The sequence below is a fragment of the Erpetoichthys calabaricus genome, chromosome 14 (genome assembly GCF_900747795.2).
Source record: "Erpetoichthys calabaricus chromosome 14, fErpCal1.3, whole genome shotgun sequence".
In the NCBI taxonomy this organism is placed as follows: Eukaryota; Metazoa; Chordata; class Cladistia; order Polypteriformes; family Polypteridae; genus Erpetoichthys; species Erpetoichthys calabaricus.
In genome coordinates, this window is record NC_041407.2 from 47,108,761 (window position 1) to 47,122,220 (window position 13,460).

The 13,460-nt window shown below is 41.6% G+C and overlaps 1 protein-coding gene across 7 annotated transcripts in view; it reads right to left on the reverse strand.

The window, feature by feature from the left end:
- nfyc (nuclear transcription factor Y, gamma) overlaps nt 1–12,385 on the reverse strand; it is a 129,346-nt gene extending 116,961 nt beyond the window's left edge. For 3 of the 7 annotated variants that reach the window (XM_028818353.2, XM_051936340.1, XM_028818350.2), the window contains exon 1: nt 12,259–12,385. The gene's annotated coding sequence lies outside the window, so the exon portion shown is untranslated. Of the gene's footprint in view, nt 1–1,710; nt 1,997–12,258 lie in introns of those variants that run through there. The other 4 variants (XM_028818354.2, XM_028818351.2, XM_028818352.2 and 1 more) reach the window with 2 other exon arrangements.
- Between the last annotated feature and the right edge of the window lie 1,075 nt (nt 12,386–13,460).

A 13,460-nucleotide genomic window follows, 5' to 3' on the forward strand; every position in this document is an offset into this window, starting at 1 on the left:
AACGTTCACATCCTATCTCTCTTGGTTTAGTTACATAGGGAGCATAACAAAACAACCACAGCACTACTAGTGTGCTCTTACCTGTTCATGCAAAACTGAATGAACAATGAATATCAAGAATCATGAAATTGAGACCTTGTTCATATCCTCCTAGGTTCAATATGCTTAAATGTACATGTGTTCAACCACAGCAAAACAATATTTCACAGAACTATGAAATAGACACTTTCAATAAATAACTTAATTTAACATGCATATGAATGTTATATGTTAAGCAACAAAATAAACAATTTTAGAATGCACAATTTTAGCTAGCAAACCATGTTCTTTTAAAGATACTAGATTGAACTTCACTGCAATAGTTTCATATTGGTAATATAACAAGCTTATCCTTGCCATGGTGTCACTGCAAAACAGTACTGTGACATTTTTCGCTTAACAGGTTCTTTTCTGGGGGAAAAGTAGGAAAGACATTTCCTTCATTATCTAACACAATTTAAATTCTATATTCAGAATAAAAGACCTTTCGCCAACTGGACTTCATCAGATTTCTCCCCCACCCATTTTAAATTGACGAAAGGATAGTTTCCTATGAAAACTATGTCCTCTACTCCATAGCTACTTCACTGACCTTCATTTCTTATTTGCGCGTTGCAAATACTGACAAACACTGCGTCTAACACCTGTAGCTCCAGCTATTTATTAATTTTAATCATAAGGAGGGATCAATAACTTTCACACACTGAAGATAACTGCATAGGCTTCAGCTTTTAAAATGTCCTTTTCTGTTGCTATAACCCTGATTTTCATGCAAAATTCTTTTTACTTAAATTCCTTCCTACGTTTTATTTTTACAACACAAACCTCAAGATGTTAAGAATAAAACCACCCTTAAAGCTAGGCATGTTATATATAACTTCTTTTTGAAAGGGTAACATCAGAAGCTTGATCTTAATTTACACTCACTCATCAATAGGGGGGTTGACACTGTACTCGAAACGTAATTACTAGAAAATTAAGAGAATGCTATGAACCACTATGAATGCCATAAAAACACAGGATTTTAATAAAACGTATCTGTAAACTGAAATCACATATTTAATATTATAAATCTTACAGTAACATTACGTTTTGCTTTGCATATTTATGTGATACATTACAGTGTTACACATGCTGTAATAAAGTTGCACTCAAGAACTAAGGATTCTATGCATTTATTACGGGAAGAAAAGTGCACCAGCTGGGGAGGGAACAAAGCATATATCCATCAACAAATTCCTTTAGCAGATTAAAATCTAACATTCAGCACTTTGTTCCTTTAATAAAGAGAACTTTTTTGCAGGACATTAACTTGTGCAAAAAGTAAAAGTTTACTGTAAAGCACAAATTATGTACTCGACAAGGGTGATGCTGCAAAAATAATACTGTTAAAAGAACAAAACAAAGGCACACATCGTGCCAGCAATGAATAGCTCAATTTCTCAAGAGTTCAAACAACGGTCAAAATGTTCGGAATCAGATATGATCTGTAATGCATTGAGGAATCCAAAACTATTGCAGCAGTGAGTGAAGGGCACTCTACTTGTTTGTGGGCCCCTACTCTCAGGCCCATACAAAACTTGCACCGGGTCAAATTTAACTCAACTTCAAAGAGTCAAAATACTTTGATACCGCTCTTCAGTTTTAGAGCTAATCTTCACTTAAACTTACCGGCTTCTTACCAGTGGCAGCTGCATTTTAATTCTGTCCCCTTGAATACAGAAGAAGATGAGGAGGAAACAAAAGGCATTAAAGAGCTATGGGAACATCGCTCGAATTCAAGCCATTAACGCCAAGGTTTCAAGAAGCTGCCGAAGTACGCCTCGGATTGTTTCACACTGTAAGCCATCGTGTCGTCTTTTGCCTTTGTCTTTCACATGACCCCTGTTTCCGAAAGAGAAAAAACACTTGAGACTACAGACCCTGCGCTGCAGCTCCTACCCCTTTAACATTCAAAGACAATCAATCTAGCATGCTACTTGTTATTTTGCCCCGCCTCTCCGAACTGCGCATTGGCCGTTTTACTTGGAGGGGGGTGTGACTAGTTCTATCAGTGGCTACTTTGCTTGTCCTAGACCAACTCTTACGCCCACTCACGCCCCCTCCTTTTTAAACCAACAAGCTAACTTCCTGTTTTAAGTTACCTTGAGCTGTACGATAGGGGTCAGGGGAGAAAAAGGCAAAGAAAAGAAAGTAGTAAGATCTTGTTGTAGGAAGCATTAAGCTTCTCTCTACTTAAATTGTATCTCTCAACATTTTTGCTCGAAACGCTTAGTGAAACATTAGAGGCATTTCATATTTAACGTTTCCCCGATTTACAATGTCAAACTAAATGTCTTTCTGGTCCTGCCCCACGATGACGCGCATTGGCAACACCGGCTTTGACGCACACAAATATGCATTAAGTGATTGGCTCAAGCGACGGTCTCTCTCCTTTATTTATATAATTATCCACATAATTTAAGGCGAAAGTACCTTTATATTTTGGGTTATTAGTAAGCAACACAATTTTTTACGGAACTAGATTTGTGAAGTCAGAAATATTAAGTCTATATATGACACAGCTTCAATGGAAAAAATTTAAACGGCATTTTATTTTGCAATAACCACATCTTTACTGTAAGGGACAGACAGCCTCTGGGTCATAAAACTTGAAGTGGTTGTTAAAAAAAAAGCATTAAATAACTAAATTACTTTATTAGTAATTGACAAAAAATACTCTCAATGCACACTAAATTTAATTAGGTAATTTCTAACAACATCAAGTAGCTTTCACATTAACACAAGCAACGGCCAGAAGATGGACTGACTATAAAGTGGGAGTTAAGCTATTTTAATTCCTGTTAAGGCCAGACCTGGCTTTCTGCATGACTTTACAGTTATGCAGAGGTCACAAATTAGACAAGTGATCCTCGTGTTCCAGGAAAACATGTCGTTCCATGTTCTTCCCTTTGCTAGCTTGGGAGTATGCTTTTACTTCCACATTCCAATCGTGTGCAGGTTCAAATTGACTGCAACTCTATAATAGGGTCAAATCAATGTGTGCACTCAGTAATCGAATGGGACCATTTCCAGTACCGATGACAGGCTCCAGGCCTCTGTGACCACAAACTGGATGCAAGAAGTTCAGGAGAAAGCTAGGTGATTATAAATTTTTTAAGTAACAATGTAATTTATTATTCAATGTATTTGTAGCAATAGTAGGTGTAATCCTTACAAATATCGTAATTATTAAAAATCTTGTTTTGAGAAAGCCACAGCTTGTTTAGCATAACACATGTATGGAAAAATAAGAGAACAGGGCAATGTCATTATGCCGAGTGTTAATTTAATTACGTGATCACATTTCCTCAGCATCAATGCTCAGCCTTGTACACCTCCTAGTTCAATATTTTCAAGATCAAACAAACTAATGATGTACATCCATCCATCCATTGTCTCCCACTTATCCGAGGTCGGGTCGCGGGGGCAGCAGCTTGAGCAGAGATGCCCAGACATCCCTCTCCCCGGCCACTTCTTCTAGCTCTTCCGGGAGAATCCCAAGGCGTTCCCAGGCCAGTCGAGAGACATAGTCCCTCCAACGTGTCCTGGGTCTTCCCCGGGGCCTCCTCCCGGTTAGACGTGCCCGGAACACCTCACCAGGGAGGCGTCCAGGAGGCATCCTGATCAGATGCCCGAGCCACCTCATCTGACTCCTCTCGATGCGGAGGAGCAGCGGCTCTACTCTGAGCCCCTCCCGGATGACCGAGCTTCTCACCCTATCTTTAAGGGAGAGCCCAGACACCCTGCGGAGGAAACTCATTTCAGCCACTTGTATTCGCGATCTCGTTCTTTCGGTCACTACCCATAGTTCATGACCATAGGTGAGGGTAGGAACATAGATCGACTGGTAACTTGAGAGCTTCGCCTTGCGGTTCAGCTCCTTTTTCACCACGACAGACCGATGCAGAGCCCGCATTACTGCGGATGCCGCACCGATCCGCCTGTCGATCTCACACTCCATTCTTCCCTCACTCGTGAACAAGACCCCGAGATACTTGAACTCCTCCACTTGGGGCAGGATCTCACTACCAACCCTGAGAGGGCACTCCACCCTTTTCCGGCTGAGGACCATGGTCTCAGATTTGGAGGTGCTGATTCTCATCCCAGCCGCTTCACACTCGGCTGCGAACCGATCCAGAGAGAGCTGAAGATCACAGCCTGATGAAGCAAACAGGACAACATCATCTGCAAAAAGCAGTGACCCAATCCTGAGCCCACCAAACCGGACCCCCTCAACACCCTGGCTGCGCCTAGAAATTCTGTCCATAAAAGTTATGAACAGAATCGGTGACAAAGGGCAGCCCTGGCGGAGTCCAACTCTCACTGGAAACGGGTTCGACTTACTGCCGGCAATGCGGACCAGGCTCTGGCACCGATCGTACAGGGACCGAACAGCCCTTATCAGGGGGGCCGGTACCCCATACTCTCGGAGTACCCCCCACAGGATTCCCCGAGGGACACGGTCGAATGCCTTTTCCAAGTCCACAAAACACATGTAGACTGGTTGGGCAAACTCCCATGCACCCTCCAGGACCCTGCTAAGGGTATAGAGCTGGTCCACTGTTCCGCAACCAGGACGAAAACCACACTGTTCCTCCTGAATCCGAGGCTCGACTCTCCGATGGACCCTCCTCTCCAGGACCCCTGAATAGACTTTTCCAGGGAGGCTGAGGAGTGTGATCCCTCTGTAGTTGGAACACACCCTCCGATCCCCCTTCTTAAAGAGGGGGACTACCACCCCAGTCTGCCAATCCAGAGGCACTGTCCCTGATGTCCATGCGATGTTGCAGAGGCGTCTCAACCAAGACAGTCCTACAACATCCAGAGCCTTGAGGAACTCCGGGCGTATCTCATCCACCCCCGGGGCCCTGCCACCAAGGAGTTTTTTGACCACCTCGGTGACCTCAGTCCCAGAGATGGGGGAGCCCACCTCTGAGTCCCCAGGCTCTACTTCCTCATTGGAAGGCATGTTAATGGGATTGAGGAGGTCTTCGAAGTACTCCCCCCACCGACCCACAACGTCCCGAGTCGAGGTCAGCAGCGCACCATCCCCACCATATACAGTGTTGACACTGCACTGCTTCCCCTTCCTGAGACGCCGGATGGTGGACCAGAATCTCTTCGAAGCCGTCCGAAAGTCATTCTCCATGGCCTCCCCAAACTCCTCCCACGCCCGAGTTTTTGCCTCAGCAACCACCAAAGCCGCATTCCGCTTGGCCTGCCGGTACCTATCAGCTGCCTCCAGGGTCCCACAGGACAAAAGGGTCCTGTAGGACTCCTTCAGCTTGACGGCATCCTTCACCGCCGGTGTCCACCAACAGGTTCAGGGATTGCCGCCACGACAGGCACCGACCACCTTACGGCCACAGCTCCGGTCAGCTGCCTCAACAATAGAGGCACGGAACATGGCCCATTCGGACTCAATGTCCCCCACCTCCCTCGGGATGTGGTCGAAGTTCTGCCGGAGGTGGGAGTTGAAGCTACTTCTGACAGGGGGCTCTGCCAGACGTTCCCAGCAGACCCTCACAACACGTTTGGGCCTACCACGCCTGACCGGCATCCTCCCCCACCATCGAAGCCAACTCACCACCAGGTGGTGATCAGTTGATAGCTCCGCCCCTCTCTTCACCCGAGTGTCCAAGACATGTGGCCGCAAGTCCGACGACACGACCACAAAGTCGATCATCGAACTGAGGCCTAGGGTGTCCTGGTGCCAAGTGCACATATGAACACCCCTATGCTTGAACATGGTGTTCGTTATGGACAATCCGTGACGAGCACATAAGTCCAATAACAGAACACCGCTCGGGTTCAGATCGGGGGGGCCATTCCTCCCAATCACGCCCTTCCAGGTCTCACTGTCATTGCCCACGTGAGCATTGAAGTCTCCCAGCAGAACGCGGGAGTCCCCAGAAGGTATGCCCTCTAGCACCCCATCCAGGGACTCCAAAAAGGGTGGGTACTCTGAACTGCTGTTCGGTGCATACGCACAAACAACAGTTAGGACCCATCCCCCCACCCGAAGGCAAAGGGAGGCTACCCTCTCGTCCACCGGGGTAAACCCCAATGTACAGGCTCCAAGTCGGGGGGCAATAAGTATACCCACACCTGCTCGGCACCTCTCACCGGGGGCAACTCCAGAGTGGTAGAGAGTCCAGCCCCTCTCAAGGAGATTGGTTCCAAAGTCCAAGCTGTGCGTCGAGGTGAGTCCGACTGTATCTAGCCGGAACCTCTCAACTTCGCGCACTAGCTCAGGCTCCTTCCCCTTCAGAGAGGTGACATTCCACGTCCCAAGAGCCAGCTTCTGTAGCCGAGGATCGGACCGCCAAGGTCCCCGCCTTCGGCCACCACCCAACTCACACTGCACCCGACCTCCTTGGCCCCTCCCATAGGTGGTGAGCCCATGGGAAGGGGGACCCACGATGTCTCTTCGGGCTGTGCCCGGCCGAGCCCCATGGGTGCAGGCCCGGCCACCAGGCACTCGCCATCGAGCCCCACCTCCAGGCCTGGCTCCAGAGTGGGGCCCCGGTGACCCGCGTCCGGGCAAGGGAAAACGCCGTCCAAAATTGTTTTTCATCATAGGAGGTTTTGTTTAACCGCTCTTTGTCTCATCCCTCACCTAGGACCAGTTTGCCTTGGGTGGCCCTACCAGGGGCATAAAGCCCCGGACAACAGAGCTCCTAGGATCATTGGGACACACAAACCCCTCCACCACGGTAAGGTGGCGGTTAAAGGAGGGGTTGATGTACATTACTTTATAAATGTAAGTACAACAGTAAATTCATCCATCAACCTATTTACTAAATCTGTTTATTGTAGTACTATGTCATTATGTGTCAGAGACCATCCAAGCAACACTGGGCACAAGGCAGTTGCCACTCCTGAAGAGAATACCAGTCACTACTTAATAAATTGTTAAATTCATTTGAATGTTGTAAAGGAGTAATAATTTAAAAAAATAAAGATGTAATAAAAGACCTGCCATGTACATCTAAAAAGTGATCCTTCACTTTTTAATTTTACATTCACAGAAGGAAACAAAGTCTACACCAAACTATTAAAAAGACATTAGTCGACATACTAGAGAAAATACAGATAATACATTAAGCACAGAATAAGTATTAACTCATTAAAACAAATAAATTTAGAATTATTAAACTAACTTGATTCAATTCAGTGTTGCAGTGGGACCACAGCCAATTCTAGCAGGACTGGCTACAAAGCAGGAACTCTATATAGCTGCTAATGCACACTTTCACACTCGCATATATCGAGTCAATTTAGAAACATCAGTTAACCTATTCATTGTAGGAGAAAATACCACCTAGACTACACATGGACTATATATAACAAGGCATAGGATGTGAACCTAGGCAGTGGACCTAACAACTTCACCACCCATACACTGCTGTATAACCTGCAAGCCCATAGTAAAGAGAAAAAGGAGAAAAATGGTGCATTATTCTCACATGCTGGTTTATTTATTCGTAGGAGGTTAATCTGAAGCAGACATTCAATGCATCAGTAATTCAGTTAGTTACTCTTTAACTTACAATGGAATCCAGAAAATACTAACTAGTTTTAATGCCCTTGCATATGTAACAGCAGGGTGTTAATTTGTTACTAAATTGACAGCACCTTAAGTTTAATTTCAGAACTGTACTTCAGTAAATTGTAAAAGCAATACAATCCATTAGGAGAGGAATGATCACCTATCAATCTCATGCTGAATTGCTCAACATGACTATGTACAATTTAGAAAATGGACTTTACTGCAAAATGTATAGTAAAAGCACTTCAACTCACAAATTAGGCAAACAGAGCAAGTAATAAGGATTGGTAACTTATTTACACTAATTCACTTTACATTACTGTACACAAAAGTTTTCACTTTTACTGAGTGAAAAGTCAAGCAAAATGACACCTTTTATTGGCTAACTAAAAAGATTACAATATGCAAGCTTTCGAGGCAACTCAGGCCCCTTCTTCAGACAAGATGTACCACTTTTACTGAGAAATTTAAAGATTTCTGCATAAGCGGTACCCTCATTTGTCTGTGTTGATATAAAAGACAAGGAAAATGTTAACCTAGGCATCCATATATTGCACGAGTAAAAAGACTACAGGTTCCTAACAGCTACACAGGTGGCATTCGACAGCCATTTAATATCTTTTTTTTTTTTAATGCACTAACTCTACTACAACCCCCCAGCACTGGAAAGGGTTAGTCATTAAATTCCACTGGCATATGGTTACTGTACATCCAGACAAATAAGCAGACTGTACTAACCTGATCAAATGCCAACACAATGACAGCACAATCCTTGCTGTGCAAAACAGTGATTAAAGTATTTACAAAATTATAATTAAAGTAAAACTGCAGTATGATCTTTTTATTAATTTAGCAACAGATGATCACAGATGGGATCTGGAATTAGTAAGGTTCGGGGCCAAATTAGTCCTGTGTGTATGTGAGCAAGCCTTGCCATTGACTGGTACTCTGTCCAAAGTTGTTTTCTGCATTTTACAGTGCTCCTGGAATAACTCCAGCCCAACTCCACCATGAAATAAATTAAACAGGCTTGAGAATTTTATATTTTAGAAGTTATATGTGAAGTTTGAATTTGTTTCTCTTTATATTATATATTTATATACATGTATACACATACTGAATAGAAGGGCAAACAAAAAGTGACAAACCATTTTCAAACACCATTATGAATAGAAGCAGGTTCCATGTCATTTCATAATAGTACACTCTTGCAGAGACCCTTATTCACTCAGAATTCAGAATCCAATCTGGACATCAACTTTAAGTTGTGGGTGGAAAACTCAGATACCTAGAAAAACCCTCACAGACTGTAAAAACATAACTGGTTCTTTAACCCATAATTTTGGAGCTTGCAACAGCAGTGCAGATTTACCGTATACAGTATTAGTTTTCCTAATATGATTTTTCATCTACAACATTGCTTCTAGAACAATTGGTTTGCTTTTCAAGAAACAATTTGTATTTTTAATACTGGCACAGCTGTATACTGTAAAAGTATTCAGTCCCCAATGTCTCGACATTTTTTGTCTTCAGTTTAGAATTTTAGACTAAATGTGTATTTTTTTCAGTAATCTACAAATCAATGTACACCACATAAAATGAAACTGAAAATGTATAAATCTGCAAAAAACATTAGAAAATTTAAGTGTTCGTTCTTTTTGTTGGTGAAGGTTAAAATTTGCTACCATCTACCATATAGTTTTGTATGAACTTAAAATTTCTGGACATGTCATCACTTGTCGCCATCAAAAAGTCTTCCATTCTGTCAAGAAATTCAATTTGTTAATAAATGTGTTCATTTTAGTTTTTTTGATAGGTGATTTTAGATCCAGTTCTAGTTTGTCTAAAAACCTGTTTGATTAGCTACCCAATCAACACTTAACTAAATTATGAAATGTCATCATCCAGAATTCCATCAAAGTAGCCATTGTTAGACCTCTAATTAAAAAAAAAAAAAAAAAAAACCTTACTTATATCCAAATGTTCAACTGTATACCAATTTCAACTGAACCAACTTTTAGGAGGCATTTCTGCCTGGCTTTCACTATAATCACAGCACAGTAAAGGCCCTTCATTATGTTATAAATGACTTAAGGAATATATACAACCACAGTTTTGACATTAATTTTAAGTGATTAACTTCAGACTGTATATCATCTTTTACTACTACAAATATGTAAAAAAACATCCATGTGTTATCTATTAAACAGATGTTACCTGCTGCTGTCACACTCCTTCACTTAGTTTCCAACCCCTGATTTCAGCTGCAAAACTTTAAAAATCAAGTTGTTTCAAAAAGAGTTGACTATTGTAATGTTTTACCAACAGGTAATATATATATACTCAACTTGTTACACTGTAATTAACTTAATTCAGCAGGAAGTATCACCACTACAATACGCACAACCATATTACAGCCAAGTTCTCAAATCACTTCAATTGCTTCCAGTTAAGTTTAATGAAGATTTTAAAATCCTCCATCTTACAATTAATATTGCATATGGTTTAACCCTTTCAATCGCTTTTACAGAGAACATTTCAACCTAAGGATGCAGTTCTGCTTAGGGTTCCAAGGATAAATGACATTGACATATGGGGCAGAACTTTTAACTCTGGATCACCTCACTTTCTACTATCAGAGAAACAGAATCAGTACCAGCATTTAAACCAAGGTGGAAGGTTTGTTAATTTAGTATAGCATATCCCTAACAGAACTGCTGCTGAAGATGTTCATGTTGCTTTCGCTTGTTTCCTTTGAAATAGCTGTGTGTGCCAATTATGCAGTCCTTCTAATTCACAACTTTTTCAGCACACAGTATGGGGCAGTGCATGGTCTGTTTCGGAGTAGATCTTTCATAATCCAATGATAAACCTGCTATTAGATGTTTTTTTCTACAGTATGGTCAATTTCTCCATATGGCTGGTCTAGGACTTCAATACATTGTATTTACACTGTAAAGTGTGCTATAATTTAGCAGGTGAGCCAATGCTTTTCTCTATTTTCATTTCAGTTTGGCATTAAGTTGCGCATCTTTTAGCCACATTATTTGTAATTACTGTACAGGTAACTGCACAAACAAATGGAAGTGTGTTTAATAAGAATAAATGATTTTATGCACACACACAAACACACATACATACACATGGAGATATATATATATATATATATATATATATATATATATATATATATATCCATCTATACTTTTAGATTACTAACAGACACGTCTTGTAGTCAGAGTACTTTTTTGCCCTAGATACTGGGTTGAGTATGTGATATACAGTACTTCGAACACTGCTCATCTGCAAAGTTCTGGTGACAGCATCATATAGTTAGGATGCTTCTCAGCAGCAGAGTCAGGAAATCCTGTAATAACTGACTAAATGAATGTTGTCATCTATGCCAGAAAACTGAAACTTGGGAGGAATTTAGGATTTTAGTGTATCGTGCTTCCTGCAACATCCATAACAGAATGCTTTTAAATGAGACTGTTAATATATTCTGGTCCATATTTAAACCTAGCTCGACCGTTCGTTTGAACGGTTCTCTCAAGTATTTGTCCATACTCGATATATATTTATCAAATAAGTTTAGTGAGCAAGTATTTAGTAGCAGTACAAAACAACGGTCTGGAAAAAAAAAAAGTTTTGAGTACAAGAAAATTGCCGGCATCCTTGCTCTTTCAAGAAGTTGAGCCGAGCCCCGTTTGTTCCTTCTACAGTCTTTGAACTGAAGCTCCAGGCACTGCACCATTCTGCAGATGTCCCGGTAACTCTGTCTCGAATTCGCCATGTAGGTCCCACAATCTACACACATGCCAACATTTGCAAAATCATAAAAGAATAGTGTTGTACAATGTCCTGCTACGCGATAAACGAGTTTAACGGGCACACTTTCTTGAATGCCCTGCCTACACATTCCATTTTAGCCTGTTCAAGCTTATGCCTACAATGTACACACGTATCCGCCAAGCAAGATACAATTTGGTGGTAGGCGATTGTTTTGCTCAAAAGGCCACGTTAACCAGAATGTTTTTAAAGTAAACCCTTGCAGTCTTTTATTATTTCGGCACCTTCTAGTGATCTCTGTAAGTTAGCTCAGAGACTAACACTGAACCTTCAAATAATCGAGATATTTAAAATAATCAAGTTATCACAACTTCGACTACACTGTGAAGCGTGTGCTAGTTACTAACAGTGTCGACGGGCCATCTAATAAAATAAGATTTTCAATCCTTCTCCAAATGTAAACCCCTTAAAACTGTACAGATAAGCGATGAATGCAAAACGAACCAATAAAGATTTAGCCGGGATTTGTCCATCAGACCAATCAAACCCGCGGCCCGCTTCCACCAATCAATGTTTTAAGGGTACGGGGCACAGGGCGAAACTGCCGCCATTCTGGCTCCAAGACCAGGTCAGCGGCCAGCCGTATGCAAGTATGATATACGCTTTTAGAGCCGGAATGGAGGACACTGTAGGCTAGAGTTACACTGTCACACCGCAGCTTGGCGCTGGCGACCACCAATGAGAACCCGGAGAGGGAAATGGCGTCTAGGTTCAGATAAATACGAACACAGAGATACAGTGATCTGGCGATAGCCACCAGTCTGCTACCCACTTACCAGAAGCACCCTATTCGCGTAGACTTGGGCTCCCTGGTAGATTGCCTTCTTTTTTTTCACCTCGATTCAAAGAAAAAAACCACAGAAGAAACAAGATGGCCGCTCCGCCCCGTGAAGTTTTCCCCTCCTCCCGGATAGAGAAAATATCGCGTGAACTCCGATTTAAAAAAAAAAGCTATTCACGTGACAAGCTGCCACGTTGTGTTACGGAGCGGTGATCACTGAAGTATGTCGTGATACGGTGCGATGATCGGGGTATGGTCCTCCGGTACAATGTCCCATATTAACATTGCGCAACCGGTGGCATGTCACACAAATATAGAGAACTTTGCGATGATCAGGGTATGGTCCTCCGGTACAATGCCCCATATTAACATTGCGCAACCGGTGGCATGTCACACAAATATAGAGAACTTTCCATTCAGTTAGTGAGTATGATTCTAAGCAGGAATATAACCAGGCGATGAAAAAAAGTTGGCAAGTTACATTTTTCTAATATTTGAGGAACTGCCGTCAAAATTTCATACAAAAGTAAATATAATCAAAATGTAAGGCATCTGCGACTTTAACGGAATCTGCAACCAAATCAACAAACATCGTACTGTGGCATTTCATTCATTCATTTTAAATTTATTTTGTAAAGTTCACTTCACTTTTATTCATACTCCACTTTCTTGGCTTTGCATGGCACTGGGGCCTATTGATCCACGACTGGGAGCACGGGCATGCAGGAACCAGCTCTGGCTGACTTACCAGTTACTTATATGAAACCAGTTTAAAATAACCATAAAGTAGTTCTATATTTCAGTCATGGAAAATTAAAATTTCGTGAAATTAGCAATTTTCATTAGCTTCATATTAAATTTGGCACAACATTTGGTATCACATTCCAAAAAATGCTATCTCAATTAGGGAGGTAGGTATAAACTTGAATAGGTGAATTGTTTCAAAATGTAAATGTTACAATTAAAATAACTGGTATCACATTTTGTAAATCCATCCTAAAATCCCAAAAGATCAGTGTGAACTTTGAAAAGTTAATATCTAAATTCGATTTTTATCAAAAATTCAACAATATAATTTCAAACATTAATACAAAAAATGAAATGCTTAAATGTACACAAATATTACAGTAACTTCATTAGTTGCAAAAATAACTTGTAAAGTTTGTCAAGAATAAGTTTAAAAGGTAGTTTTTGCAA